The 18,797-nt window shown below is 38.1% G+C and overlaps 1 pseudogene; it reads left to right on the top strand.

Moving 5' to 3' along the window:
• Window positions 1-6,841: 6,841 nt before the first annotated feature.
• LOC137739003 (LOB domain-containing protein 20-like) lies at window positions 6,842-8,079 on the top strand (annotated as a pseudogene).
• The last annotated feature ends 10,718 nt before the right edge of the window (window positions 8,080-18,797 follow it).

Here is an 18,797-nt window from a genome sequence, read left to right as displayed (position 1 = left end):
GTAAAGACTTTAAACCATGACCAAAAAAATAAAAACAGCAAAACTTCAAATTCTAACTAGAATAAGAGACAAGTGAAATAACAAATTCAACAGCATCCCAATAAAAACCCTTGCCAATACACAAAATATATTTTGAAGGCAATAAGTATATATTAAGAAACCATCAAGAGGGTGCACATTATAGGCATGCCAAAAGAAACTAAGAGGTCACACACAGCAAAAGAAATATCGCACAATTTCCCAACTACAAACTCATGAGTACCATACAATTCTTTAACTACCACGAATGAACCACATCTATAACCTACAAGAAAGATAACAATCATGAAGACTAAACCTTATAAGTGGTAGAACCATAGTAATGATATCATGAGGAAAGAGTTGCACTACCCTTTGATGATCTTGTAATCATCAGCAAAGAAGAATGCTATGAGTCGCCTACAATAAAATGTCGAGCTTCCTCCTAATAGCCCTTTTCCATGGGTACATACCAAAAGAAAAACAAAAACGAACCTTAACTCTGAACAATAACCACTGCTCAAAGATCTGAGTTTAATTCGTAAGCCATAGATGTCATTAAGGCTCTCCTCACCATGCAAGGGAGAGACAACAACCATGAAAACTGTTCAGCAACCATAACCAATTGATAAAGATCATTTCAATATAGAAGAAACATGAAAGGAAAAATAAGGAAGAAACCAAGAAAGAATGTTGATGACCCAAAGCAACGGCCAGCGTCAACAATGACCATGGATGTTTTCCTTCAGTTTTAATTTCTCTCCAGACAGTGGTTATGGTTTTTGTATTTTCTAGGTTTGTGTCACACAATGCCCCTATATAAACAATTAATGATAAAAAGTTGTCAGACGCGTATTATTTTAAGAAGACAAAATAAAAAAAGTCTCGTGCGACAATATTTGTTTTCAATTTTCAAATTTCAGTTTCGAAGAAATTTGGTAACTACTTTCATTGTTAGTTTTTGTAAAAATAAAAACTCTAAATTAAAAGTGAAAGCCAGGTAGGGTCGTTTGATGAACATTTCATTTTCTGTATTTATTTTTACCTTTTCTTAAAACGAAAAACTTGTTTGTTATTTATTTAAACAAATTTTCTTTAATAGTCCAAATCACTCAATATTACGGGAAATGAACGATCAAGATTAGAAGGAGAAAATACTATTTTTACTTGCCAATCTAAATGTAAAGTCGACTACCAAGTAGTCTAGACTATTGAAGATTTACCCCTACTTCAATTTTTTTAGTTAAAAAAAATACTGAAAATTGTACTTGGAGTTATCAAAATTTGAGGGTTGTATAATCATTTCGTTTTTAGTTTTTCGGTTTCATTTATTTGAAGACTAAAAACTAAGAACTTGATTAGTAAAGAAAATTACTCTTGTGATGATTGCATGATTAGATTTTTGCAGTGCTAATAGTAATTTCATTTATTTTTTATTTATTTATGGTTTTTGTTTTTATATTTGTAGATAAAATTGGCTCCTTTAATTTAATCAATGCACAAATATTTAGTTTCCATATAACAATGATAAATGTTCTTTATTGAGGAAAATTGATAATTGTAGGGAGACCAACTTTTTTAAACCAAATCATTCGGTTGTTGGACAAAATTTTCCAGATTCCCAGAACTCCACGTCATATGTGTTTTAGTGAAATTCCAAAGTTTTAACATAGTTGACCACCTAGGCTGCTCGGTTGACTTCTTAGGGTTGACCGTTGACTTTTTATGAAAATTACCATGGACCATTCTTAGCGTATTTCGACATCCTGATTCTAAATCAGCATTCCGTTTTCCCAAATTTGATTGTTTTAGTGGAGTTTTAATGGGCCTCAATATTATGCTTAGGTGCAATTACTATCGGAGACTCCGGCTTTCCTAGTTAAACGGATGCAACCTCGCAAGTATCTGTGAGTGGGTCTTTTATTTTATATAGTATATATATTTGTTTAGCTTCCATATATACATCTAATAATGAAGTTTCTACATGATTTCCATAATTAAATTAACGTTTATAAGAAATGTTGTAATGTTGAGAATTAGGAATTCATTATAATCCTATGGGTATGCGTACTATTTCAGGATGCCTTAATTATATTTGCGGTCATGAATGATATTATGTTGACTAGAATGATCAAATCACTATGGCATGACTATATTTATGTTATATACTCATCGTGTGCTGCACCGATGTTAGTACTCGCCCAGGGCTAAGGCTAGTCTTTCACATGTATATTCACATCGCACCGTATACTCACTTTGGATCCATTGTAGATGTCAATCCCGTCCTAGATTGCTATAGGCAATTAGGACTCGTATTTGATTTGCATATCGCCAATCTTCACATGATTGTAGTGGTAGAGCGTAACTTATTATTACACCCAGTCATGTTCATGTCAAAATATCTTTGCATGAACTCGTGCATCAACATGTGTCGATGAGCACTCGATATAATATGTTTGTTTATGCAAGATGATGTGATTACCGGACGTTAGATGTTTATTTACGAAATATTGTGACGTATTGAATTCTTGAGATATTGCAGGCTACAGTAAGTATTTTCATACTATACGTAGTATTTATATTTTGGAAACTATATTTGTTTTATGGCAATGGGTTATGACATTTTTGAAAAGGTTTTACAAAGCTTTATTTTTCGGTCCACTCACCCTTATTTTTCAACCCTCTAGGTTTTAGTGGTAGAGCCCTTGTGTCGATGAGGATTCCTGGCAAAGTTGGTATCGTAGATCACTTCCGATGGTACATTTCTTATTCTAATTTTACTGTACTTGTGAAATGGGTTCATTTCCGCTCATAAGCGTACTCTTTTATTTAGGCATTTTTAGGTTTAAATTTATTCACATTTTCCATGTCACTACACTTTATGGCTTCGTCATCTTTATGGTGTCGGCCAAAACAGCTCGATTTGAAGTCCAGGTGGACATTCCGGATTGGGATGTGTCACCTTTAATTTAATCAATGTACAAATATTGAGGAACATTGATTATTCTAGGGAGACCAACCTTTTTAAACCAAATGATGTGGTTGTTAGAGAAATTTTTCCAGGTACCCGAAACTCCACGTCATATATGTACCAGCCAATAAAATAAAACACGTGTTACTTTGTTGTGTAATTAAATTTTATTCTGCAAATTCTGAAGCTGTGAGCCCGACAAAAAAATTCCTCCGTCGAACATTACCTTCTGCTGCCTCTCTGGTTCTCGTCCTTGGCTCTAATGGCGTTCCATACCACCCAAAATCCTAATTAGACATCAATGAAGTACTGCAGTTTAGGAACAATTGTTACTAGTTTAGTTTAAGATTGAAAACAAATTAATTCTTAAATCAACCAAGTTTTAGCCAAGAACATCCGAATTCAAATCATTGTGTGGCTCTGGATGATGCTTTTATATAAGCACAAGAGACAAGTAAGGGAGATGAAAGAAAAAACTCCAGAAAAGTCATATTCTTGAACAATCATTACCATCGGCTGCCATGGATTTACCTCCTCAATCCACAGGCTTACGTGAATTGGGAAATTTTTGAAAAACCCCAGAAAAGAAAACCAGGAATAAAAATTTTATGAACTGCATATTTGTGATTGATTCGATCACAAGGAGAATAATCAGTTATTTATATTAATCTATTTTAGTGTAAATATAAATTCTATTAAGCCCAAAAAAATGCATATAATTTTTTTCACTTAAAAAATGTGTCAAAAGTTATCATATTTTAACTTTTCGTCCTTGATCACCAAATATTTAAAAAAGTTGAAAGTGATCTTTTACCACAATAATGAAAATGTGTTGAGCCTTTGCATTATGGTGTGGGTTTAAATTCCGTCGGTGGCTAATCTAATACCTGATCTAACAAAATCTAGCAGTTTGACAAAAAAATATATATATATATATTAAAAGGCCAATGTCACATATGTTATTATCATCAATAAAATGTACCAATATATTAAGTATATATTTTCGACATATCACTGCATGTTCCCTTTCTTTTTTATGAAAAATGATAGTGGTAGTGAGTTAGATAGTTCACTTTTAAGAAAAAGACAATCCGCCAGTACGAAAAAAATGCCATCGTGCATGTTTTCTTTATTAACACATAAATATCCTGCTCAGAATTTCTCTTTTAATTTCTCTCTTAACTAAGGTAAAAGATTATGCATGACATGTGCACCCATGCACTTTGAGGTTCTCCGCATTCCACACGCCACGGGCAATACAAATCTTGCGCCTGTCTTCCATGATCGAAGACAACCCTCTACAAGTTCCATTCAAGTATCATTTACTATTTTTATAGTACTATACTTAAAACTAACATCATTAATAGTACTAGCCTTCATGCACACATTCACGAGTGTACAGAAGATATTTTTTGAATCACAACGTGCTACGCGCGACTTACATGTTTTAAATGTATTTATATGCGTGAATTGACAAAAGAAAAATCAAATATTTGAAAAAGGAAAGTCAAATATTTGAAGTAAATGAATAATCTTAGATCATGCTAGAAAAAAAAAAAAAAAACCCTCACAAACCAATCAAAGCAGCTGAATTGACGTAATAAAATCAATATTTCAATTTCTATCTACATTCTATTGAATTTACATTAAGAATAGGGAAAATAATATTTAATAAACAATTGATTGAATCACATTATTATTAGCTCATTGTAAGGTTAAGTCCACGCCCTCCTCATTTAGCATAGATAATATCATTTGTTCAAAAAAAAAAAAAAACAATCATTTAACAACTAATTTAATCACATTATTATGCATGTATGAAAGACTTTTTTTTTTAACCAGCATTACACGCCTCTTAAGATGTTTTGAACATGTTTAAAAATAGAGAAAATAATATTTAATGAACAACTGATTGAATCACATTATTGCTAGCTTATTGTAAGGTACTAATTAAAAAATAAATAAACTGTACAAACATAATTAATTATTAAAAAAAAACATTGCTAAAATGACGAAAATACTCCTGCATTATTTCGGATTGCTTTTGAATTTTTTTTTTTGGGGGTATTTTTGTTCAAAAATTTTTGGTGAAACTTGTGACCTCAAAAGGGGTTGTTGGCTTTATATATAAAGTTAATTAATAAAACTACTCCGGATCTCTTAACAGAAAGGGATCATCTCCGGATCTCTTCCACCAAATCCATCAAGTCAAGGAATTTGGACCCTTGAAATTTGATCCAACAGCTAAAGTGATTATAACTTTTAACGAGGGCCCCTATTTTTAGTCGTTTGATCAAATTTTAAGGGCCTAGATCCCTTAACTTGGTGGATTTGGTGGAAGCGATCGGGAGAGAATCCCTTTCCCTCTTTAACAATAAATTTTTATAGGTGCTTAAACACACACTACACGGTATATCATATCATTTTTTTTTATTTATAATAAAGCACCAATGTTAGTGAGTTAAATAATTAGTTGTGAAAAAAAATGGAAATCAGTAGAGATCGAACATGCACCAAGGCGCATCAACATGATTGTTTTTTATCACTACAATAAAGCGTCATCTGCATATGGTATATCATTTTACGTGTTATAAATTTATAATAAAGGTGATAGAGTCGATATATATGTTCCACTAAGACTACATTAATAATAAAAAAAACAAATTCACATGCTACATTGAGTAAAATATATAATAATGTCACATGACCGTATATTGAGTATACCTTAAAATTACTCCCTTGGCCTCCACACACCATGCAGCTACCATACTCATATTTCACTCACTCACTCACTCACTCAATATTCATCAACTTCACCAACCATAACCTCTCTCTCTCTCTCTCTCTCTCTCTCTCTTTGAAAGAAATTAAAAGAAAGGCATTCAGTTTGTTTGCCATCGCTAACTCTCATTGGATTGGACTGAACTAAGGGTTAGTCCAATCCCTTGTTTGTTACCCACTAGAACTAACATTAATGACACTAACCTTCACTTGCCTTGACTAACCATGGGATAGCCGGTCTTAGCAAACCCCCTCAAAAACCATGGGATTACTAGTCCCGTTTCTAGAACTGTATATGATGTCTGCATTGTAAGTCTGCAAGCATGATTCTGGGCAACTCTATTTGCCCACCCATGCTCGAATCTAAAACCCAATACCACCCACAACCTAAATCTCAAAATCCAGCCACCAAAATTCGAAAAAAAATAAAGCAAGACAATAACAATAACAATCTCAGTAGAAAAATTCTTCCTTATTCCCGAAACTTCCCAGAAATTTCCCAGATAATTTTCTTTTTCCTAGAAAATTTTAGAGAAAAATGGATAGAGAAGGGGAGAGAGTAACTCTGGGGATAAAAAAAGATGGAAAGACGGAAAGGGAGGATGGAGTAGCTTTGCGATGATTTTGCAGGAAAAATGGTTTTGAAGTTTTTTGCAGAAAAAATGGATTTGAACTTCGAAGCATTTTGAAGGACAAAAGATGGGAGGAAATGAAATAATGGGCGATGAAACCAAAGAGGAGGAAAGTACTCTCTAGAGAGAGGTAGAGCCGTAGAAGAGTGTCTAGAATTTTTAGAAGGAAAAGGTTGAATTCATAATAAAATATTATTAGATATATATTAAATATTATAATATTATAATTTATTAATTATTCTGTTTTTTAGTCCGACACTACACCAAACGTTTTACTAACTTAGTCTGACTTAGTCTAATCTAAGTCAGTCCAACTTAGTCTTCAAAGCTAGTCCAGTCCAAGATAGTCCGGTACAACGCACCCTTAATTTATACCTTCCTATATATATAGCCCGACTTGTTAACTAGTCAGTCCTTCCAATATAATTCCCATTGCTTGATGGCTGATCAGCCAGTACAACGAGACCATGGCACGTCTGAAAGCCGAGGGAAGGGCACATCCAGTGGAGGGGGAGGCAAGCGTGCTTCTATGGAGGCGGCAATGGGAACGACAACAATAAATAGTAATGCAAGTAGTAACGTAGTAGGTTCTGGTGGTGGTGGTGGTGCAGCTCCATGTGGGGCGTGCAAGTCTTTGAGGAGGAAGTGCATATTCGCACCCCATTTCGGTTCAGACCAAGGAGCTGCACACTTTGCGGTGGTGCACAAGGTGTAATGTGATCTCGAAGCTTTTGTTGCACATTCCCTTGAACCGCCGGCATGACCTGTCGTTACCATTTCCTACGAGGCTCAAGCTAGGCCCTCCGACCCCGTTTATGGTTGTCTCCACCATACTTGCTTTACAACAACAGGTTTCATAAAATTATAAATTAAACAATGTTTAATCATCTACTCTCTCTACACGCACGGCCAGAAATTTAGCCTTGCCCTATGAAATTTTGCTCGATGGACCATATTTAATTAGTCGGGTAAAGGTGTTTTATCCGACGAACTTTGCAGTTCGTAGGGCAAAACTGTTTAACATTTAGGATCTATCACCTTTTGTACATCTTTTAATGACATCAAAATATTATATATAGTTGATAAATTGTATTTATTCTTACACTCGAGATTTGTCATATGAATGATCACATATTGATAAAATCAAAAATAAAATCAAACACTAAAATTAAAAAAAAAAAAAAAAACCTAATATACTTTAACGTTCATGAAGATGACGTGAGTTGTCATAACCGAAAGGCTTCAGTTAAGATACAAATTACCAGTCAACTAGTCAATACATAAACATATATATACTCATTGAAACGTAAGTATGGCTAACTGATCTGATATAGTTTAACTGTTGTGGCATGAAAATCGTGCAGGTTGCATCTTTGCAAGCCGAGCTAGCAATGGTGCAAACTCAGCTGATAAACAGCAGGTTTGCATTTGCAAACGCTCTCCAAATCACCTCGCAGCAGCAGCAACAGCACGATCAGCAGCAGCAGCAGAACATGGCACTAATTCTGCAGCCTGCTTACTAAAATGAGCAGCTTCCCGTCGAATTTCAACATTGAGACGGCACCGTCTTCGCAGAGCTTCATGGAGCCTCTTCAGATTTCGAGGCCATCCCAAGATGATGAAGATGATGAGGAAGAGAGTCGAGTTCTCCTCTTGTTCGCCAATGATCGATATTGATTTAGAATTTTCTGCCTTTTTTCCTTATTTCTCCCTCTACACAACTTTCTATATTTATCATTAAAATCTTCAAAATTTGCATGCTATCATCTATATACATCGTTTGTTATGATTAAACTACTCTTTTTTCACCAATCGCTAATACGGGTGCATGGGTAAAAATCTTGGGCTAATTACATTTCACACTCTCCATATTTGTGCTCATTTTAAATGGTCACGGCATTTTATTTTCTCACATTACACTATGAGATTTTGAAGTCATATGAATTTATGTTTGTCCATATTTGACCATCTGAATCTCCATTAGGTTGATGACATAGTAAATGTTGAACCCATTTCTGGTTTGCGTAGAAACCACCCTTGGACCATTATGACCAAATTGAAATTGTCCAACTATTTTCCATTTTGGGAGAAGTCCAAGCTTCATGATAACTAGTTTAGGTTCATGTGGTGCAAATATTGCTTCCGCATCAACCCATAAACAAGTTTCATGGCTGCCAAGTCATCAATTTGATGAAGGATTAGAAGGTCAACTTGTGGGCCTGTATAGAATCGAAAGTCATAATATGTAACACCGGAATCAATCATCCATGTATTATTTGAAACAAGTGCAAAATTTGGAGATGTCTTACCAATATTACATGTTATGGCTTCCGAAACAGAGGCTTAATCAACATTACCAGCAGCTTCAGTTGGTTGACGACTTGAACTTCATTTTCTGGGATCCTTGCTGTGATCCCACCATCCTGGATAACCCACAATCTCATAGCAACGAGATTTGGTTGGAAAGGCCACGTTGTCCACAATGATCACATGTTTGGTGAGGACGGTTTTTGAGCTGCCAGTGCAGCAGCGTCGGGTTTCATTTCAACGGACTTCTTCTCGTCAGCCATGGTCAAAAAAATTTCAGAGGAGGTCGATAGGGTTCTTGGACTTCAGGATCATCAGTTGCGGGAAAGGCGGGCCAAAAATTCTTATCACTATTAGAACTACAAACTAAGCTCTGATACCAAATTAGAATTCGTGAACGCTTCAATATTATTGTTCTCACTCAGAGAAAATGTATATAGCTATACAACCCTAATCACAATTAATCTAGAAAACATATTAAGGAAAGAAATCCTAGATACAATCAATTACAATATTCACATTCCTATTCTAATATATTCTAACATAACAAACCAACTCCAGATGCACAATAGTTAAGGGCCAATTAAGCAAATCAATGAATTCCAATACATCCATTATATATTACAGTAACACAACTGAACAATTCGTAACATTCCTCCGTTTTGAACCAAAATTTGTTGCTTTGCCAGATTACTTACTATAGAGCCAAAAACTGCGACTAAGTCTGCTCTGATGGCAACATTCCAAGACAACAAGAGCTTCCGCAAAAGCACTTTAAACCCTTAGACCTTAGCGTAACTTCTCCATAGCTAAAAGTAAGATCCTCGTCTTCTTGTATGACTTTTGAAGAAAAAAAGCAAAGGCGTGGGAGCAAAGCACCTGAACTTCTGATCAGTGTTGTGGACAAGTTACCACCGTCACACAAATGGTTTATGAACCTTGCTACATTTCCTACTCTTGTTGCACGATATTGTATCTTAAACACGCCTTTCTGGATGGAAGATGCTCCCTCACAACCAAAAGAGCAGGAGAAAAATTACCACCTGAAGCAAACTCATCATATACTTGTTGTCGCAGTCTTGCTTCTTTTGTTGTCAAGAGTTCACCTTTCTCACCAGAAAAAGAAAAAAAATATAAATATCTAAAGTATTGGAACGTATCTAGTCCTTCACACACATAAAAATTCAAGAAATTATTTGCAGAAAAATGTTAATCAGCCTAATAGACAGAACCGTATCACAACATTCCAAGGAACAAGCATGGGAAATTGGGAATGGCCTTAACAATTATGATGTAAGTAGATTCTAATATAGGAGTTTTGGCAAGAACTATAATATTAGAGGAGAAGATTGAGCAGCAGCAGCTGAAAGCCATTCATGAACAACAATTACCGCCATATGGTCAAAAGTTATAGCAGTCCATTGTCCCCAACACCTCAGCTGAAGGAGCAGGCAAGAAATAAAAAGGAAGGCCTTCTTAATTCACTCTTGCACTTTCCTTTTTCCTTTCCCCACATCCCCAAAAGTACCCTACTTCACTCCTCAAACTTGTTTTGTAAACTTTAATTCACTCCCATCATGTTCACTTTCCTTAAAGCTGTACCTATATGTATGATGATCCTGTAGACATCAAAATTTCGGTGAAATGAATGTTGACTAATAATTAAAATTTCAACGCTGAGGTGTCACATAAATTTTACACGTAGCGTGTGACTCAACGAAAAATCGAAATAAATCGGAAAAGTCATCAAATAGGACACGTGTCAATACCTGACATAAATGATTTATTTCATCTGATTATTTAAATCCAAAAATCAAGTTTTGGAATTCTATAAATAGGAAGCCAAGACATTCATTTTGGAGAGGAATGGATATCACATCAAAACCTTGAAGCTTTGAAACTCTAAAGCTCTCAAGCAAATCCTGAAGGATCAAGAAAGCTCTCTTCGTTCTTCGTCAAATCCTCCTTCAAGATCAAGCTTCGACGGCCCTTGAAGAACTTCCACCAACTCAAGATCAAGCCCCGATGGCACTTGAAGAAAGTGTTCATCGTTCATCATTCGTTCATCCTAAGATCAAACTCCAACGACCCTTTGGATCAACAACATCAACAAATCCACACATCGAACTGTTCTTCAAGATCAAGCCCAAAAGCCCTTGAAGATCCGTTCATCACCGTTCTTCAAGATCAAGCCTAAAAGCCCTTGAAGATCCGCTCATCCATCAACCTTCAAGATCAAGCCCATAAGCCTTTGAAGAAATCCGCACAACCATTATTCAAAGATCAAGCCCTGAAGGCCCTTGAAGAAGCTCCCACCTATTCATCCTAAGATCAAGCCCCAACGGCCCTTTGGATCAACAACTTCAAGATTAAGCCCAAAAGCCCTCAAAGATCTGTTCATCCCTGTTCTTCAAGATCAAGGCCCGACAGCCTTTGAAAAAATTTCCAACTGTTCATCCAAGATCAAGCCTCGACAACCCTTGGATCAACAACACGTCAACAAACCAACATCTTACGGAGATCGAAACAGAGGACCAAATTACAAAGAGATTGTAACCCCAAAATCATTAATACAAAATATATTTTGTACACGTGTTCTTGTCTAGTTCGTCATCAGGAATTTCCGTGTTTACAAATTTGGCACGCCCAGTGCGACAATCTCTATCTCTCATCTCTTTCTCTCCGTTCAAGAAAACCAAGGCACACCTCCAAAATCAATGGCATCAAGCAAGGGACAAGCCGTTCTTGCAACCACCAAGGGAAGAAGCCTGAGCACTTCTGCCACGAATGGAGCATCCATTGGCGCCACAACCACTCCTCAACATGCTACTTTAAAGTTGGTACCGTTAAGCGAGCAAAGGGAGCATCAAAGGCACGAGTCCATCATCAACCTGACCTTGCTAGGGGCACCGAAGCATGATGCTGAGGCGCACAAGATGACATCCCAAAATGGCCAATGGGGTTCTTCGTCAACACCCTGGATGTCTGAAGGAAAGTTGTGCCTATTGGTTGCACAAGTCATGACCATCGGCGTTACCTCTATTGAAGAACAACTGGCTCAAATGAGTAAAGCAATTGCAAGGCTCACAAGGACCGCATGGGAGAAAGACTTGCAAATCCCACAGTCATCAACTGATTGGAAGCGCAGGATGACGAAAAAGTTGATCGCGACCCAAAGGTTGATGCACTAAAGAGAGAAATCGACGAAGAATATGAGCCTCTGGTGGAGAAAGACGTAGAGAAGCTAGAGCCAGACCAAGCAATGACTTTCATGGGATCTCTTTCCATCCAGCAGCTTCAAGACATGATTGCCAACACCGTCAGAGCACAGGTGGGAAGTACTTCGCAAGATGCACTGTTATACTCAAAGCTATACACCAAGAGTATTGATAGCTTGGGTATGCCGTCAGGGTATCAACCACCAAAGTTCATGCCGTTTGACGAAAAGGGAAACCCAAAGCAACATGTCGTCCATTTCATTTAAACTTGCAACAATGCTGGGACGGAAGGAGACTACCTTGTCAAGGAGTTTGTGCACTCGCTAAACTGGTACACTAACTTCGAGCCCGAGTCTGTCAATAGTTGGGATCAGCTAGAAAGGGAATTCCTCAACTGCTTCTACAGCACTCGGCGCACTGTGAGCATGCTGGAGCTGACCAGTACGAAACAGTGGAAGGATGAATTTGTCGTCGACTACATCAATAGATGGCGTTCATTAAGTCTGGATTACAAAGATCAGCTTTCTGAAACCTCCGTCATTGAGATGTGCATTCAAGGCGTGCAGTGGGGACTACACTACATCCTTCAAGGCATCAAACCACGAACCTTTGAGGAGTTAGCCACCCGCGCCCATGATATAGAGTTAAGCATCTCCCATCATGGGAAGAAACAAACGATTACCGACTACAAGAATGACAAAGTTTTGGGGCCAAAGGTGGATAAGGCTGCGTGGAAACCCACCAAGGAAGCAATGACGGTCAACATAACTCCAGTCAAAATCTCTACACGAGGCAAGGCGATTCAAGACTTGATGTGGTTGCCATGTTGAAAGACTTGCTTGACAAGAAGGTGATCGACCTACCTGAGTACAGATGGCCGGAAGAAATGAATCGTACTGACAATCCAAGGTACTGTAAATTCCACCGCTTCATCAGTCATCCAACAGAAAAGTGCTTCATGCTGAAAGATCTCATCATGAAGCTGGCTCAAAAATGAATAATCGAGCTAGATCTCAACGATGTGGTGAAGTCAAACTATACCACCGTCACTTTTGGGGGCATGCTCCAAAACCATGTTAGTTAAGTCAAGTGAAGTTGAAGGATGGACTCATGTCACTCCAAAGAAAATACACAAGAAACATACGTCTTCTCCACAAGTTCACCAATCGGAATGGGGGCAAAGCAGCTCTCGTCAACCTCCAAAGCTACATGAAAGTGTCGAGGATGATGAAATTGTGACACAAAGATCGTCTGTTGCCATCACGATGCGCGATTTCTTCCCCAAAGACTTCTTCAATCACTCGGTCAAGACTCTTTGCTATGAAAATTGTAAGGAATGCCTCTCTAAGATCGTTTGACAAATTCACAAAGCTCCTCGTTCACACGAGCCTAAAAGGTGACAACAAAAGCTCATTGCCTGTACAAGTTGAAACTGCAAACGGTAAGAAACGCTTCTTGCCTGCACGAGCTAAAATTGCAAATGGCACCAAATGATCATTGCCTGCACGAGTTGAAACTACATACGACAACAAACGCTCATTGCCTGCACGAACTGAAATTGCAAACGGCACCAAAAACTCCTTGCCTACATAAGCTGAAACTGTAAACGGCACCAAAAGAGGAGTTCGCACGAGCTTAAAAGGCAACAACAAACGCTCATTGCCTGCACGAGTTTAAACTGCAAACGGCACCAAAAGCTCCTTGTCTGCTCGAGCTAAAACTGCAAACGGCATCAAACGCTCTTGGCCCGCAAAAGCATAAACTATGTACGGCAAAATCATCATCAAAATCATCACCATTAAAACCATCAAAAGCAATCCATCGCTTGATAGGGACATATTTATGCACCTTAGTTTAGCTTGTTCTTGTGCATTTATAGTTTTTTCCTTAGTAGAGTAGTCTTTTAAGCTAGTTTTATGTATTTTTAGGATTTAAGGGCAAAGTATGCAAAAGGATGCATTTTGGAGCCTTTTGGAGCAAATTAGAGCTTGGAATGGATATCATATGCTTGGAGCCAAGAGGATGGACGAAATTGAAGATTTGAAGATGATGATTCCTACTTGAGCAAGGTTTCCTAGTTGAAGTAGGAAAGTCCCTAATGGAAGATGGTTTCCTAGTTGAATTAGGATTCCTAGTTAAAATGGGTTTCCTAGTTGAATTAGGATTCCTAGAAGAACAAAGTTTCCTACTCAAACAAGGTTTCCTACTTGAAGTAGGAAAGTTAAATCCCAATGGCCTCAAGTTGCAGCAACAAAGAAGTTTTCCAAGTCCAAGAAGGAGAAGAATTCCAAGATGAAGAAGGATTAGCTTTCCTAATCCTAATGCACAAGGTTTTCAGCCACAAAGAGGAGTCCTAAACACTTTAGGACACCTTATCCTAATCCTATAGGGATGCCATGCACTTTACCTTATCTTGGAGGGTTTCTAGAAGCCTTAGATGCCCTATTCTATCTTTGCCGTGGGTTTTATCCAACTCCCCTTAGTTTTTAGGCTTTCTAGAAGCCCTAACATTATCCCTAAGAAGGTGCCGCACCCTTATCTCTTTTTCCCTACAAATCTGGCACTTAAATCATGATTCTAGAAACCTTATCTTATCTCCTACAAAGGTGGCGCCTCAAATCCTTCTAGAAGTGCCAATTTCTGCCACAAAACACTTTGTTTCTAGAACCCTAAAAATCTGGCGCCTCTATTCCTTTTCCTTTGGGGTTTCCTACCTTCTAGATGGCCTATTCCTGATGGGTTTTGATATCCTTGTCATCTTCAAATACTTAGTCCTTTTTCCTTGCTAATTGAGAGGGATTTTGCACTATAAATAGACCCCCTTGCCGCACCAAATCATCATTCACTCCTCCACATTCAGAAATTCGCCAGAAATACATTCCCAACCCTTTACCGCAGCCATCTTTCACCATTCTCCATATTTTCCCACCTTGCCGCACTCCCCATCCCTCCTAAACACTACCCTATCATCACACATCCATTCCTCCATACAAATACCACCCAAAACCTGTCCTTAGACCTTGTGCCGCAACAAAGAGGAGGAGAAGAGGGCTTGGACGTTCATGCAATTCAAGTTTGAGTTGCTGGAATTTTTAGGTGTTTTCTCTCCTTTGATTTCAATGGTTAAATTTACTTCTCTTTGTCTCGTACGTATGAAGAACTAAACACCCCCTTGGCTAGGGGGGGATTCGAAACCATGATCATGCTTGCTATATGATTTGATTACCTCTAATTGCGTTTCATAAGTTGTGAATTCAATTCATTTATCTATTTGAATTAAACTGATTTGTGTGTGTTGGTTGAGAGTGCATGCTTAATTATCATGCGTAAATCTAATGCTAGGATATAAGGAAGTTTCACCTAATCGTTACAAACTTATATTCACAAGTAGTAAAAGTTGATGATCTCAATTGCGTTAAGTAAATTCTTGGCATAAGTTTCATGCAATTCATAGTAACGAGTGCTTCGTCAATGCTTATGGTTTTCAAAGAACTTAATGATTCTTGCTTGTATCTCTATTATGCAATTCATGTAGGGAACTTGTGGGGAATGCTTTGGGTTGTCGTATGCAATCATCCAATTCAATAACGTTAGGAAAATCTGAGGGTTAATTAGTGCAATTCACGGTTAATCTAGGGCGTTGAGAATTCATGGTGTATTGAAAAGCAATTAGAAATCGTTTTTTGTGCAAGTATGGCATGTGTGGAGATGAACCCCTTAGCTAGCCTTCATTCCATTCATTAAATCCAAATTCGTTTTAAAATCTATTTGTTTTACAAAGTTTTAAGTTTTGTTTTCAAATTCGTCAAAATCAAAATCCCCCTTTACTTGGAGTGTCAAATTAGTTAGAAATCAATTTAGTTTGTGTTTTTAAAGTATCTTGAGTCAAGTTATAACTATTTTCGTCCAAATTCTTCTCTAGTGCTCAAAACTGCCCAGAAACTAGTTTTAAGACAGTTTTGAGTGTTTTCTTGCTGTTTTGAGTCTTTTGGTTTGTCTTAGTGTTTTAAACTTTAGTTTTGCATTCTTTGGGTCTAGTTTGGTGTTTTATATTGTGTTTTTACGTTTTTGAGTCAAATCCAAGTGATTAACAATCCCTCCTAATTCCCGGTCCAGAACGATCCCTACTTACATTCTTCACTACAATTGATAAAAAGAGTGTTTAATTTGTGTGCGTATAATTCTCACATCAAATTTTGGCGCCGTTGCCGGGGATTAGCAACTTTGCTAATCCCTTGGATTGTTTTATTTTCGTTTGTTTTATTTTATTCCAGATTCTTAATCTTGTTTTGTTTCTTGTTTTAGGTACTAGTTTATGACTCGGAGTTCTCATCCGATTCGTGAACATATCTTGGACTTTGACGACGATTTCGAGCGAGAGTTGAGACGAAAGAGAAAGAACCCAGAACCTAGCGAATCTAGTGAAAGTTCTGAGTCCGTTTCTGAATTTGAAGAAGAGGAACCCACGGCAAGAGTGGGTGAAGTAGACATGGCAGCGAACAACCTAACAATCAAGGAGCTTTCCGCTTCGGGATTGGACAATGCCGCACCCCTATGTATTCAATATCCTAGGGCGGCTCCAGATAAGACTGCCGAGTTCGAATTGAAGTCAAGTTTGTTACATCACATTCCGAAGTACCATGGGCTGTCCATGGAGGATCCAAACAAACACTTAAAGGAGTTCGAAGTTGTTTGTTCGAGCATGACCCCGGTGAATGTCGATGGAAACATCTTGAAGATGAAAGCTTTTCCATTCTCTCTAATGGATAAAGCTAAAGATTGGTTGTATGAATTGGCTCCCATAACTGTCACATCTTGGGAGAGCATGAAACGGGCTTTCTTGGAGAAGTTTTTCCCAACTTCTCGAATCATCCTCCTACGAAAAAGGATAAGTGGAATTCAACAAGATGAAGGTGAATCTTTTCCTACTTATTATGAACATTTTAAATCTCTTGTTGCTTCATGTCCACAGCATCAGATGAAGGAGGAACTTCTCTTACAATACTTCTACGAGGGACTTCTACCAATTGAACGTCAAATGCTAGATGCCTCAGCGGGAGGAGCCTTGGTGGACAAGACCCCCACGGCTGCAAAGACCTTGATTGCTAATCGAGCATTGAACGCTCAACAATACGAAGGCGTTGGACAGAGGAGTACCCCACGCCAACACCAAGTCAATGAGGTAAGTGCCATAACCGAACTTCAAAATCAAATGGCTAACCTCACTACTTTGCTTTCTCAGGTGATGGACGGTCCAAAAGTCCAAACCGTAGCTTCTTGTGGTGTGTGCTCCATGCAAGGACATCCCACAGATAAGTGCCCACAATTGATCGAGAATGGAGGGTGGGAGACACTCAATGCCGTGGGATATGGGAATCAATACCAAAATCGTGGTGACCCCTTCTCCATTACCTACAATCCTGGTTGGCGTGATCATCCAAATTTCAAATGGCGGGATCCTCAACAACCCCAACAACAAGGAGGATTTAGGCAGTAACCACCGGGCTTTTATACAAAGCCATTCGTCCCCAATCAAACTCAATCGCAATCTACCCCAACAAGCTCAGGTATGTCTTTGGATAATGATCAAGTTGTTAAGTTACTTACTACTTTGACGCAGGAAGTACAAACTCAAACTAAGGAGAGACAAATCCAAGACAAAAGGGTGGACAATTTGGAGAAGCAATTGGGGCAAATTGCCGAGTTCATGGGACAATTTCGAGAGCAAGGTAGGTTGCCAAGTTCAACCGTGGTCAATCCGAAAGGTGGATTTGAATCTGCAAAAGCTATGAGTTTGCGAAGTGGAAAACAAGTTGGATCTGATCCTAGACCACCCACATTACATTCCAACGAGGAGGAAGAATTGAGAATTGAAGAGGAGGAACAAAGCTCACTCACGACCAAGGTGGAAACACCTTTGCCGCAAGCCTCATGTGATCTTAAACCGTCCAATTCACCCAATAAAGGTAAAAACGTGTCAAGTTCAGTTCCTACTAAGGCTTTTCCTTTGAATGTTCCTTTTCCTAGTAGGTTTAAGCAAACAAAAAAAGAGGAAGCGGAAAAGGACATTCTCGAAACGTTTCGCAAAGTTCAAGTCAATATCCCTCTTTTGGATGCAATCAAGCAAGTCCCGAGGTACGCCAAGTTCTTGAAGGAACTTTGCACTAATAGGAGGAGGATTTCGACCAAGGAGGTTGTAAAAGTGGGTGAAAACGTCTCAGCCATCTTGCAACGCAAATTGCCCCCTAAATGCAAAGATCCGGGTAGTTTCACAATTTCGTGTGTTATTGGTAATTCTAGGTTTGAATCTGCCATGTTAGACTTAGGTGCATCCATAAATGTCATGCCATATTCAATTTATGCATCTATGAACCTAGGAGCATTGAAAAATGATGGTGTTATTATACAATTGGCCGATAGATCTAATGCCTATCCAAAGGGAGTTTTGGAAGATGTTTTAGTGCAGGTTAATCGTTTGATCTTTCCGGCGGATTTCTACGTACTTGAGATGGATGAATCGGACCATGCCCCGTCATTACCCATTCTCCTTGGAAGGCCATTCATGAAAATTGCTCGTACGAAGATTGACGTCTATAATGGCACTTTGACGATGGAATTTGATGGGGAAGTTATTAATTTCAATCTTTCTGATTCTATAAAGTACCCTAGTGAGAATCATTCATGTTTTGCTATTGATATAATTGACTCTTTGGCGCAGAACCATTTGGACAATTTGAAGGACGATGCACTTGAATTGGTCATTGCACAAGGAAGGGACATGCAAAACATGGAAACAACCACCAAGGAACCCCACGGCATGCATGAGGAATCCTTGGCCGTGCCCCCTAATGAGGATATTATTGAGATGGT

The sequence above is a fragment of the Pyrus communis genome, chromosome 7 (assembly GCF_963583255.1).
Source record: "Pyrus communis chromosome 7, drPyrComm1.1, whole genome shotgun sequence".
In the NCBI taxonomy this organism is placed as follows: Eukaryota; Viridiplantae; Streptophyta; class Magnoliopsida; order Rosales; family Rosaceae; genus Pyrus; species Pyrus communis.
The sequence above is the reverse complement of the archived record's forward strand: the minus strand, read 5'-3'. Positions and strand labels throughout refer to the sequence as shown.